We start from the raw sequence: 14,586 nt of genomic DNA on the forward strand, positions 1-14,586 counted from the left end.
GCCACATATGACAAACCCACAGATCACACTGTACTCAATGGAAAAAAATTGGAAGCTTTTCCTCTAAGATTTAGAACATGACACGGATTCCTACACTTTCCACTTCTAGTCAAAACAGTACTGAAAGTACTAGCCACATAAATTAGTCAATATAAAGAAATAAAAAACATTCAAGTTGAAAAGGAAGGAGTTAAATTGTCCCTGTTTGCAGATGGCATGATATATATACACATATATTTTATATACATAAAAATCCCTGAAGTTTCCACTAAACAACTGTTGAAACTAATAAATGAATTAGTAAAGTTGTAAGGTACAAAATCAACATACAAAAATCAGTAGTATACCTATACACTAGCAGAAAACTATCTGAAAAAGAAATCAAGAAAATAATCCTATTAACAATAGCTTACAAAATAACATATTTAGAAAGAAATTCAGCAAAGGAGATGATAGGCCTATACATTGAAAACTATAAAACACTGATGAAACAAATTGAAGACATGCCACTGCACCCAGCCTGCAGTGATTCTTTTTAATTGTTTGGTTATAAGATGGCTTTATGCTTTTAAAAATCCCCAAGGACTTGATGAGATTTTATGTGGGTATTTGTTGATAATTATTATTATTACAAATTAAAACATCATTGCAAACTATTTGTTTTTTATTCATTAAAAAATAATCCCATATAATATATATAACATTTATTAAAACAGCTTTTATAAAGCCAAATAAACTGAAAAGATAGTATTGTTTTACATTTTTGTAAAATTATTTGTCTGTCTTACCGAATGACTGCATTTGTAAGTTTTCTGTTGCATCTGATCTTTTATAATTTCAAACATCACATAACATTTGGAATACTCCGTTACACCTTTACAAGAGAACAAGAGTGGGAAAAACTAATGATATCTTAAATCCTTATTAGAAAAACTTTGTTTTCTGAAACCTAGTAAGGGTTCAGTAACTGTTGTTTATGGCTATTATTTCCCTTCCTCACTGTGAGCACATATATATTCCACTTCAGACAGAGATACACCTTGGCGTTGGGAGATCAATTCCTTTTTCGGGTTGCCATAACAGGTTCTATGGGAACCAAGTCACAACCTCTCTTACACCTTCATGAGAACTAAAGAGGTGTTTGAATTCATAAAATTGTAGCAATTTTACGTGTTTGGATACTGTAATTTGTGATATTTCTCTCAAGTTATTTACTCTTGAGATATTTGAAAATCTGTATGCAAACAGTGTGATGCCAAGATGTGTCCTCCCTTTTTCCTACAATTTTCCTCCAAGGACAATCAGACACAATCTTTGCTCTCCTCCAGAGAGAAGAGTCAGGGAACAATTTTGTTTCCCCTTAGGGAGAAGGTAGAAAGATATGAGGTCTCATAATCCTTCTGGGAATTTACTTCTTAGCTAATTCTAAATAAAACCCTTGCTCCTTGAGGTTTAATTTAGAGCTTCATACTCTATTTTGATAGCATCATCAAGTGGAGTATATGCTGCTGAATCTGGGATTTGTTCCTCTGGAGTCAGCTAGAATTTCTTATAGCACATCACTCATTTATGTAGTGTTTATTCTAGTTCAAAGTTTACCCCTGAGGAATATCTAGTGCTTACACCTTCTTATGCAGAAGAGATTTATTTGCACTGTGAGGTGGTTTTCAGTATAGCTAAAGTAGGACAGAGTGGCAGCAAAAATCCATAGCTATGCAGAGAGGAATGACACTCCTGGGTGGCATATCCTAAGTTCTTTCTAACTCAAAGTTTGTATACCAGGTAGATGAAATAGAAATATAGATGCACCCCACTCCCACCCAGCTCCGGGAGGTCTGCCTGCTGTGCTATGGCCAGGAGCCTTCTGATTGCTTAGCAACTGTCTCACCATCACCTCCCAGTGTGGATGGATGGTGGTCATCTAAACTGGCCCAACTCTATTGATTGAGAAGGCAACTAAAAGTAAGAGAGGCTTCAAATGCAGGCAATGCCTCTGGACAGGGACATTTTGGATAAGCCAACAGGATAAAAGGATCTTAGATACTAGAGAGAGTGAGAGAGAGAGAGAGAGAGAGACAGAGACAGAGACAGAGACAGAGAGAGACAGAGAGAGAGAATTAGGCAGACAGAGATAGAAAATTATATATAGATAATATATATTTATTATATAGATCATATACATATGTAATCTAGCACAAATGAAGATATTCAGAGAAACTTCTGTTACTGGAGAGCAAAATTCTGGTAGCAATTGCAGTTAATTCTTTCCCTTGCAGAAACAGTGTAAGAGGTAAGTTTGCAATATAATTGTTTCTTTTTGAAATTTTCTAAACCATTACTCTCAATGTCAAAAATTATTCAACTCAGAAATTACTGTGTGTGATATGGGATTCATCCTACCACAAAATAGAGCAGAATGAGTGCCAATTCTTCTGATCAGAGTTGAAGAAACAGGATAAAGCACCCTAGCTCAGTTACAGGACTGTCCAGGGGGAGTATTGTACATACTGACCCTGCATACTCTTGTTTTCTTCGTTTCTACTATTTTATTGGCTCTATTTGGAAGGAAAAAATTTATTTAGGTACCTTAACTTTTCTCCTAGATTTCAGTGCTGTACCTTCTAAAACGTTTTGCTCTTTCTTCACTATTATTTTCATGTTTATTTTTTAACAGTGAAATAAAAATGATGGCAATGGAGAGAAAGGATTTAATAATTCAGAGACAGAAATAATTAAACTAAAAAGTTAAGATGTTACTATATCATTTTTATATTACAGGAATTTTCTTTAGTTGTAGCAAAAATTCATGTTATGAACTTCATGCACATTTATATAAACCTCCCAAAATGTATTCATATTTATAGATCTAACACTGTCTCTCATTTGTGTTTGAGCCATTGCTGTTAAGCTGCCACTGCCATAAAATGTAGGCCTCTCTTAGGCTGATGTTTTGCAAGAGTTCACAACATTGCCTTCAAGGTCTTCAAGGTCTCTTTTTACTTTATTTTACTTTCTTATAAAATCATTTTCCAATAAAGCAATTATCCTGAAACTGTCTTCTTATATGCAACATTGAAAGCAGGTATAAGACATTAACCTTTATGTATTGTCAGTTTTCTCTGCAGATATAATACATTTCATTTGTCTAAGCTTATTCAAGTATATCCTATAGAAATAATGTCTATCAAATTACGTGGATTATTCATCGCATTTTAATAAACCCATTTTCAAATAATTAACTTCTAAGTGTGAACGTTTCCTAGTAAAGTTAAAATCATGTCTTGGTAATTGATAGAAACTGACAAATAGAAGACACTAGTGAATGTATTTTTCAACAAAATATAACAATCTGTTTTGCATTTTCTATTTTCCTGTTTCATCTAATACTATTTTAGTTATTATCAGGGCCATAAAGATGTTTAACACTTATAACCCATCCATAAGACTTTTACAACTGGTTATAGAAGGCATATCAGCTCAAATGAATGAAATTTGGTATCAAATCCCTCTTCCTTTTTAATTTTATCTTGAGCATGCAACATATCTTCAAAATAGGAATATAACTCATTTCACAGTTTTTACTGACAAACCTGTATACACTTAACAGGTGTCTGAAGAGCTTCCTTATAAGAATCTACTCTAATTCCCTAGAAAACTCTCTTTATAGGCTGATTACCTAGACTTTCAATGAAATGTAAGGAAACAGGCTATCACCTTCCTTTCTATGGTAGCTGGTTGTAGACAAACAGAAGAATCCCCCAAGTTGAGAAGCCCTATGTCTTTGCTGCTCTCTGAGCCACTCCTGTGGATTATACAGTGAGGTAGTTGATAAGCACAGTAACAACACTAGTATTTTTGAATAATCCAGATGCGATTTCTAGCTTCAAATATGCCTGCCTCATAATTTACATTCACTTATGCCTGCTATTCTCCAAAGTGATATACAATATTTTCCAAACTATTTATATTATTAAATCCATCCCACTTTCATGAACACAAAAAATAATGTCAATAATAAGCATGAATTAAATCACATCCATCATTGTAAAATAAATAATTCATATTTATCTGGGCATATATTAGTTCTGTAGAAAATATACTTTGACTATGAGCAATAAAAATAACATCACAGTTATGCAATATTATGTATTTTAAAGCTATGGCATTGATTATATTAAAATGTTGTTTAAACTGTAATGACTGTATAGGTAAAGATATCTCTGTATAATGGATGATGTGGGTCTGAAAAATCAAGTCATTCCAGATGTCACTTATCTAGGAAACCGGAGCTCTTCTTGGGCCACGAACTGAAATTAAGAATAAAATAATAGACACAAAATAAAAGACATATAATTTGCTCTTAATTATATAGGTAAAAGGATGTCTAGGAAGGAAATCCTGAATAGCAGGTTTTGAGATAACGACTTTCACAGAAAACATCCAGATCCTGGGCAGTAAGAAATAGTAAAATGTCCCATAAAGCTGTAATCAGTGGATTTTATCCCAGGTTTGACCGAAGTATATTAAAACAGGACCAATGACCAATTAACCAATGACCAAGTAATTTCTCAGAGTCAGCATGACAAAGCTGAAAAGCTAAACGTAGGACAAAATCATAGGAAAGGTGAATGAGAGTATGATGCCCTGATTGCTAAGGCAGAGGCTTTTTACCATTAAGTAGTTTCTTCCAGGGCGATATATCTGATTTTTTGTGAGTTTGCTAGACAGTAATGGTTATAACCCATTGAATTAAAAATTCCATGTGTCCACATTAATTGATTGACAGATAACTAGAAAGAAAGAAAAAGAATGACAGAAAAAAAAGAAAGAAAGAAAGAAAAAAAGAGAGAGAGAGAGAAAACGAAGGAGAAAAAAGAAAAGAGAGAAAAAGAAACAAAGAGAGAGAAAGGAAGGAAGAAAAAGAAAGTAAAAGAAAGAAAGAAAGAAGAAAGAAGACAGGCAAATAGATAGGCAGACAGATCAAGCTCATTCTCACAGTAAAGCCAACTAATGAATACAAAAGGAATGAGGGAGTTAGAATGACACATTTTGCAACCATCATTACTTATAATGGAGTCAGGTAAGATAATCAATAGATGCTTTAATGAGTGGCTGAGAATTTAATAAAAACAAGATATGTATATATTAGTTTTAATATATTTCCCAGAAATTATACTAGAAAAAAGGATAATTTTATAATGGAGATAGACAGGACGCATCACCTCAACCAAATGATCCACATTAGCATTTTGAATATTGAAGCAAATTAACATTATCTGCCTACTAATAGAAGACACTGAGATGGACACATAGATTCATCTCCTGTTAAAAATTTAAAGTCTGGATAAAAATATGGAGGGTCAATAGAAAACCCATTCTGAGAACATTCTGTGAAACAACTTGTTTGTACTTTTCAAAACTTTTAATGTCTAGACAGAAAGAGAGTGTCTGGGTAGCTATTCAGATCAGAATAGATTAACTATACTATGGGATGTTGCACCACATCTTGGACAGGAAGGACAGAAGATGCTCTGTTTAGAAAACAATATTATGTCAAGATCACATTTCCTGATTTTGATAATGGTACTGTGGTTAGGTAAGTGAATCTCTTTGTTCTTGGATAAAATAGAGAACTGAGGGATAAACTGGTATCATAGATACACACTAGTCTTAAGTGTCCCAGAAAAATATATATATATATAAATATAGACAAAAAGGGAACAAGAAGTAAATATGAAAAAAATTATTAACAATTGTTGAATCTAGATGAAATGTGTATGAGAGAACTGTTTCTAATTCTTGATACTTATCTGAAGGTTTGAATTACTTTACAGTAAAAAGGTAAAAACAAAAACAGAAAGAAACACTGGGGAGGAAAGGTGAGTTAAGTAGGCACAAATATATATATGCTTCCTCTGAGCTCATTTTGAAATAAATAACTCATTCTCTTTGATTCTCCAACCCTGATCTTTCATCACACTCTGGTCCTTTACAAAGTGTCATTAAGGAATGGAGGACAACCAGTCATGGGTCACAGAATTCATCCTGGTTGGATTCCAGCTCAGTATGGAGATGGAAGTACTCCTCTTCTGGATCTTCTCCCTGTTATATGTCTTCAGCCTGCTGGCAAATGGCATGATCTTTGGGCTCATCTGTGTGGATCCCAGACTACGCACCCCCATGTACTTCTTCCTCTCACACTTGGCCGTCATTGACATATCCTATGCTTCCAGCAATTTGCTCAACATGCTGAAAAACCTAGTGCAACACACAAAAAAAAACTATCTCCTTCATCTCTTGCCATTAGGCAGATGGCTTTGTATTTGACTTTTGCTGCTGCAGAGTGCCTGATTTTGGTGGTGATGTCCTATGATAGGTTTGTGACGATCTGCCATTCCCTGCATTACACTATCATGAACTGGAGAGTGTGCACAGTCCTGGCTGTTACTTCCTGGGCATGGGGATTTTCCCTGGCCCTCATAAATCTAATACTCCTTCTAAGGCTGCCCTTCTGTGGACCCCAGGAGGTGAACCGCTTCTTCTGTGAAATTCTATCTGTCCTCAAACTGGCCTGTGCAGATACCTGGATTAATGAAATTTTTGTCTTTGCTGGTCGTGTGTTTGTCTTAGTCAGGCCCCTTTCCTTGATGCTGATCTCCTACATGCGCATCCTCTTGGCCATCCTGAAGATACAGTCAGAGGACCGCAGAAAAGCCTTTTCCACCTGCTCCTCCCACCTCTGTGTGGTTGGGCTCTACTTTGGCACAGACATGGTGGTTTACCTGGTCCCAGATAACAGTCAACGACAGGAGCAGGAGAAAATCCTCACCTTGTTTTACAGCCTTTTCAACCCATTGCTGAACCCCCTCATCTACAGCCTGCGGAACGCTCAGGTGAAGGGTGCCTTATACAGAGCACTGCAGAAAAAGAGGACCATGTGAATGAGGAGAGAATTTTGGTTCAGTTGATCTACCTTTATGAGATGTGGTTTGCTTGCACAATACAACTCAGAAAAAGTCCACAAGAAGAGGCTTCATTTAAGAATGAAAATTACCTAAATTTTGGCCCTGAAAATGGGAACAAATTTCCTGGGTATACCCATCTTCCTATATTAAGTAGTCTTGTTCGGATACAGGATAGCTACATTAGAATATCTAATTTTTTGTTTAAAATAATGACATCTTTTAAAAAGTCAGAAATGGGATTACGTGGAGATAAAATACTTATTATTTTATAATTTCAACTGTTGTTTTAGATTCAGGGGGTACATGTGCAGGTTTGTTACATGGTTATATGACGTTATGCTGAAATTTGGTGTGAAATTGAACCCATCACCCAGTAAGTGAGTATAGTATCCAACAGACAGTTACATCAACACATTACTATTCGCTGATCAATCAGGACATATGTAAATTCTATCATTACCTGGTAGCATCTGAAAATGGTAGATTAAAATCAATATTATAAGAAAAATCTTCCAAGAGAAACCAGAAATTTAGTAATGTAGAGCAATGTGTTTCTACTTCACTGATTATGACGACAATGAAATAAATGACTGAGAAATTATAAATTCCTTTTGGGAATAATTCAGAAAAGTAAATAAGAAAACATTCTGGAAAACTTCAGTGAGAAAGAAAAAGAAGGAAGGAAGGAAGGAAGGAAGGAAGGAAGGAAGGAAGGAAGGAAGGAAGGAAGGAAGGAAGGAAGGAAATAGACAATTACAAAGTGTATTTCAAGCTGTATGGTATGACCAAGTGAATGAAATCCACTTGAAAATGTTTAAATGGTCTGGAAGGCAAGAGTTCTAAGCCTGGCTCTAACTTTACATTTATTCACGGGTTATGGTAATTACCAATATGACAAGATTGAACCACCTGTAGAGGATCTTAGGTAATATTCAATTTATCTTAAGATGGGTTGTGATGACAACAAGAGATATGAAACAACAAGAGATATGAAACAAGAGATATGAAACAACAAGAGATATGAACCAACATTGCCTACCTTTCATGTTGGTAAAAAGTTCTTTGGATTTGTGAAACAAGACTGAGCAACACTTATTATGCTAATCATGGTACAATCAGTAAAGGTGGCTTTTCTATAGTCATCAGCTAAAGCATTTATTTTTTAAAGTATTCTCTTCATTATAAACTCCAATAGTAATAACAGATTTAATTTAGTGTTATATTGTCTCAATTTCCCTTTATCTATTGAGTTCCTTTTATCTATTAATTTCCTTTTATCTACAAGTTTCCTTTTATCTATTAATAAATTAACGGATGTCATTTTTAGTGTAATTTTAAGTTTACAGAAAAATTAAGTGCTAAGCTAAGAGTTACATACACCCTCTAAACCCTCTCCACACAAATCGTGTCCCCTATAATTAATATCATGCCTTATGTGTGGTAGTTATTACAACTGGTTGGTCAATATTTGTACATTAACATTAAATATAGCTCATAGCTTACATTAGGGTCCACTGTGTTGTAAATTCTAAAGGTTTTAACAAATGTATAATGTCATGTATCCAATATTACAGTATATAGAATAGTTTCACTGCCCTAAAAATCCCCTGTGCTCTACCTATTTATCTCATTCTCCCTCCTCCAAAACTCCTGGAACCGATAATCTTTTTAGTAGCTTGATAGTTCTGCCTTTTCCAGATTATTTAGTTGAGATCATACAGTATATAGCCCTTTAAGAATGGCTCCTTTGTAAGAAATATGCTATACTAACTAAGGTTCTTCCATGTCTTTTTGTGGCTTGGTAACTCATTACTTTTTATCACTGAATATTCCGTTTTCTGGATGTGCCTGTATTACGCTGTTCTTGCATTGCTATAAAGAAATTCCTGAGACTGGTTAATTTATAAAGAAAAGAGGTTTGATTGGCGCATAGTTCTGCAGACAGCACAAGAAGAGAAGTGCTGGTGTCTGCTTCTGATGAGAGCCTCAGGAGGCTTACAATCATGGCAGAAGGTGAAGGGTGAGCAGACGTCTCAATGATGAGAGTGGCAGCAACAGCGTGGAGGTGTCACACACTTTTAAAAACCAGGTCTTATGAGAACTCTCTCATTATCATGAGGACAGCACCAAGGAGATGGCACTAAGCCATTCATGAGAAATCTGCCTCATTATTCAATTACCTCCTACCACTCCCCACCTCCAACACTGGGAATTCCATTTTAAAATGAGACTTAGAAGGAACAATATCCAAACTCTATCAGTACCATAGTTTGTTTTTCCACTCACCTATTGAAATACATCTTAGATACTTCTGAGGTTTAACGATTATGAATACAGATACTATAAACATTTGTATATAGGTTTTGGGTTAGCATAAGTTTTTAACTCATTTGGGTAAATACCAAGGAAAGCAATATGCTGGATTATGTGGGAAGTATGCACTTAGTTTTATAGGAAATTTCCAAACTGTCTACCAAAGTGGCTGTACCATTTGTATTCCTACCTGCAATAAAGGAGAGTTCCTGTTGCTCCACATCCTTACCAGTATTTAGTTTTGTTGGCGTTTTAAATTTTCACCATTTTAATAGGTGTACAAGAGTATTTCATTCTTATTTAAATATGAAATTTTCTGATGACAGATGATGTTAAGAATATTTCCATGTGCTTTCTTGCCATCTGTTATCTTCTTTGGTGAGGTGTCTCTTCACATATTTTGTCCACTTTTTAAATGTTTTTGTTTTTGCTCATTGTTGAGTATTAAGAGTTACTTGTATATTTTCCACAAGTTATTTTTCATATTTGTTTTGTAATATATTTATTCTAGTCTATGGCTTATCTTTTCATTTTTTTAAACTTCAGTTTTAATGATGTTCAACTTATCAATTTGTTTTCCAATGGATTATTCTTGTAATCCAAAAAGGCATTGCCAATCACAAGGTCACCTATAAAGTGTTCTGTTTTCCACTAGGGTTTTTATAATTTTGCACTTAACATGTAAGTCTATGATCCATCTGAGTTAACTGCATAAAATGTAATATCTCTGTTCAGGTTTGGGGTTTTTTGTGTTTTTTCTTTTCTTTTCTTTCTTTTTCTTTTTTCTTTTTTTTTTTTTTTTTTTGTATTTTTGCATGTTCAGTTATCCCAGCATCATTTACTGAAAATATTAGCCTTTTTTTCCATTAAATTTCCACTGCTCCTTTGTCTAAGATCAGTTGACTATAATTGTTTGGAATTTTTTAGGGGCTCTCTGTTCTATTCTTTTGATCTATTTATCTATTCTTTGGCCAATACGACACAGCTGTAATTACTGCAGCTTTATAAAAAGGCTTGAAGTTGGATAGTGTATTAGTCCGTTTTCACACGGCTATAAAGAACTGCCCAAGATTGGGTAATTTATAAGAGAAAGAAGTTTAATTGATTCGCAGCTCAGCATGGCTAAGGAGGCCTCAGGAAACTTACAAACATGGCAGAAGGCAAAAGGGAAGAAAGGCACCTTCTTCACAAGCAGCAGGAAGGAGAATGAAAGGAGGAGGAACTACCAAAAACTATAAAACCATCAGATCTCGTGAGAATCCACTCATTATCACGAGAACAGCACGGAGGAAACCACCCCCATGATTCAATTACTGCCACCTGGTCTCTCCCTTGACAGGTGGGGATTATGGCGATTACAATTCAAGGTAAGATTTTGGGTGGGGACACAACCAAACCATATCAGATAGTGTCATTCATTCATCTTTATTCCTCTTTTTCAGCGTTGTGCGGCTACTCTGTGTCTTTTGTCTTTCCATATAAACTGTAAAATCAGTTTGCCATATCCACAAATAACTTGCTAAAATTTGATTGAGGTTGTATTGAACTTATCAGTAAATTTGGAAGTACCTGAAATCTTGACAATAAGTGAGTCTTCCTATGTACATGGAATATCTCTCCATTATTTAGATCTTTGATTTCTTTCATCAAATATTTTCAGTTCCCCTTACATAAATCTTGTACCTATTTTGTTAGATGTATACCTAAGTACTTATTTTGCAGTGCTAATGTAAATGGAATAATATTTTTTAATTTCAAATTCCAATTGCTCATTTCTAGTGTAAGAAAGCAATATGTATGTTAACCTTATATCCTACAACACAACCTTGCTATATAATTTATTAATTTCAGCAGTATTTTTCCTAATTTGGGGGGATTTTCTACATGAATAATCATGTCATCTGTGAAGAAAAATAATTTTATTTCTTCTTCCCCAATCTGTATACTTTTTATTTCCTTTTCTTTTCTTAATGCGTTAGCAAGGGCTTACCATACAACATTGAACAGAAGTGGTAAAAGAGACACACTTGCCATGTTCCTGATTTTAGTGTAAAGCATTTAGTTTCTTAGTATGATGTATGTTACCTGTAGGTTATTTGTAGATCTTTTTTATAAAGTTGAGAAAGTTCTACCCTATCGTTACTTTGCTTAGAGATTTTCTTTATAATGAATGTGTGTTAAAATTTGTCAACTCCTCTCTTTGCATCAATTGATATAATTATAGATTCTTCTTCTTTAGCCTGTTTATTTGATGGATTACATTAATTGATTTTTGAATGTTGACTCAACCTTGCATACCAGAATAAATCCCACTTGGTCATAATGTATTATGATCATTGTAGTATCAGTATTATGATCATTGTAGTATCAGTATTATGATCAGTATACATTATAAAACTCTATTTGGTAATATTTTGTTGAGGACATTTGCACATATGTTCTTGAGTGGTATCGCTCTGTAGTTTTCCCTACCTGTAATGTGTTTGTCTAGTTTTGGTAGTAAGGTAGTACTGGACTCCTAGAATTAGTTGGGGAATATTACTCTGCTTTCATTTCCTGGAACAGATTGTATGGAATTGGTATAATTTCTTCCCTGAATGTTTAGAATTCACCAGTGAACCCATCTGGGCCTTTTACTTTTTCTTCGGGAAAGTTATTAATTCTTGATTCAATTTATTTAATAGATATCAGCTTATTCAGATTATCTGTTTTACCTTTTGTGAATTTTGATGGATTGTGCCTTTCAAAGAATAGTTCTACATTATCTAGTTCATCATATTTGTAAGCATACAGTTGTCCAAAATGTTCCTTTATTATCCTGTTAATGTCAATAGGATCAATAATAATGGCCACTCCTTCAACTCTGTATTAGTAATTTATGTCTTCTTTCTTTGTTTCTTAGTTAACCTGGCTAGAGGGCTATCAATTGTACTGATCTTCTCTATTGATTTTTCTGTTTCCAATTTCATTGATTTTTGCTCTAATGTTTATTATTGCCTTTTTTGTTCTTAGCACTAATTTGCTTTTCCTTTTTAGTTTCTCGAAATGGAAACTTATGTGGAAGCCTAGATTCTTGATTTTCTTTCTTCTTTTCTAATGTATGCATTCAATGCTACAAGTTTCTCTTTAAGCACTGCTTTATTTCATCACACAAGTTTTTATATAAATTGTATTTTTATTTTAACAATATTGTAAATATCTCTTGAGATTTCTTTGACCCAGGCATTTTTTTATGAAAGATTTTGTTAAAATTTCCAATTATTGGGGTTTTCCTGATGTCTTTCTGTTATTGATAACTAGCTTAATTCCACTGTGGCATGAGAACATACTTTGTATAATTTCTATTCTTTTATATTTGGTAAGGTGTGTTTTGTGGCTCTGAATATGGTCTACCTTGTTGCATGTTTTATGTGAACTTAAAAATGTGTGTTCTCCTATTGCTAGATGAAGTAATCTGTACATTTCAGTTAGGTCCAGTTGATTCACGGTGCTATTCAGTTCAACTGTATTCCTACTAATTTTCTGCCTGCTGGAACTGTCTGTTATAGATTTGGATTATAATCTCAAAAGACAAAAATCCCAAACACCATAATTTCAAATGTTGAAACGCCAAAAGATCAAAATCTCCAATGCCTAAAATAGCTGATGTCTAAAATCCCAAAAATCACAATCTTTTTTTTTTTTTTTTTTTTTTTTTTTTTTTTTTTTTTTGAGACGGAGTCTTGCTCTCTCGCCCAGGCTGGAGTGCAGTGGCGCAATCTCGGCTCACTGCAAGCTCCGCCTCCTGGGTTCACGCCATTCTCCTGCCTCAGCCTCCCGAGTAGCTGGGACTACAGGCGCCCACAACCGCACCCGGCTAATTTTTTGTATTTTTAGTAGAGACGGGGTTTCACCGTGGTCTCGATCTCCTGACCTTGTGATCCGCCCGCCTCGGCCTCCCAAAGTGCTGGGATTACAGGCGTGAGCCACCGCGCCCGGCAAAAATCACAATCTTAATATATTAAAATTCTGAGTGATGAAAACCTGAATTCTGGGGAAGAGATCAGTGCATGTTCAGATGTATGCAGGATAGTTGCATCCTGAAAGTTGCATCATGTTAGACAAAATTATTACCTTGGTATTGTCTTCATTTGCATTTGGTGGAAAACTCAGATGAGTGGACTGGCCACGTGATACAGACCCAATAAAAGCTTTTGTTTAAAAATATGTCATTTGTCTGCATTGGCATTTCTCCCAACTGATGAAATCCCAGAAGCTTTTAATGAATTAAAGACACATTTGTCTGAAGAAGCCAGCAAAGTTAACAACTAGTTTGAAAATAATTATAAGCACAGTAGATTAGAAGACACTTATGCAATGGAATTGCTGTTCATTCACCAGTATTGTTGCTGAGAAATTCATGGTCAGCATGTGAGTACATGCCGAATGAATTTTAGCATAACTGGAACAACAAAGAAGCATGCCACAGAAAATAGAAACATTTAATTGGGAGTTCTCATCTCAAAGTATATAGAATCACAGAAGAATTTCAAAAAGACCAATGCCATGTAGATGATGAATGTGAACATAGTCTCCAAGGAGAGCCATGCTTTAAAAGAACAAAAGCAGCTATTTATCGTGATGCAAGACTTCAAAAATAGTTAATGATAATGAAAGTTGGCCAGATTTTATGGACTACCTCTATGCAACTGCCCACAACTTAGTCCTGTAATACACTTTTTCATATGTCAAATATTCTTTTTAGGTTTTTTTTTTTTTTTTTTTTGCATTTTTTTCTCCTTTGTTTTTCTTGTTTTCGTTTTTTCCACTATTTTATATTGTCAGCATTATTTTTTACAATCACTATACTGTGTACTTAATATTCATTCCCAGTACTGGAGGAATAAATTGTGTAAAGACTTTTAAATAGTTCTAATTTATTTTATGCATTTTTTGCAAATTTGAGTTTGTGAACGTGCATTATGACAACATTGACTTTATGTTTAAGCATTGTGAGTATGCATAAAAACATTGAAACTTCCTCAGTAAATTACAAGAGGTCTTTTTGCACATTTGCATTTGTGAAAGATAATATTTCTTGAGGTCATAGCTCCTTGGGTGACTGGTATAATGATGCAATGTGTCATCCCCAGGGTTTTTGCTTGATCTTGCCAAAAGACTTAGGTTGTCCATTACAATATTTCATATGACTGAAGTTATAAATTTTGGTGTACACACAATTATCAACCACAGTGACATGCGTTTATACATTTTGCTTTTTGACCTATTTCTTTCTGAAGACAACTTGTCAGTTCAAAATTGTTATACC

General features: G+C 34.5%; 1 pseudogene; it reads left to right on the forward strand.

Moving 5' to 3' along the window:
- The first annotated feature begins 6,009 nt into the window (after positions 1 to 6,009).
- LOC100429647 (olfactory receptor 2A2-like) lies at positions 6,010 to 7,197 on the forward strand (annotated as a pseudogene).
- Positions 7,198 to 14,586: the final 7,389 nt, after the last annotated feature.

The sequence above is a fragment of the Macaca mulatta genome, chromosome 3 (genome assembly GCF_049350105.2).
Source record: "Macaca mulatta isolate MMU2019108-1 chromosome 3, T2T-MMU8v2.0, whole genome shotgun sequence".
NCBI classification, from domain to species: domain Eukaryota; kingdom Metazoa; phylum Chordata; class Mammalia; order Primates; family Cercopithecidae; genus Macaca; species Macaca mulatta.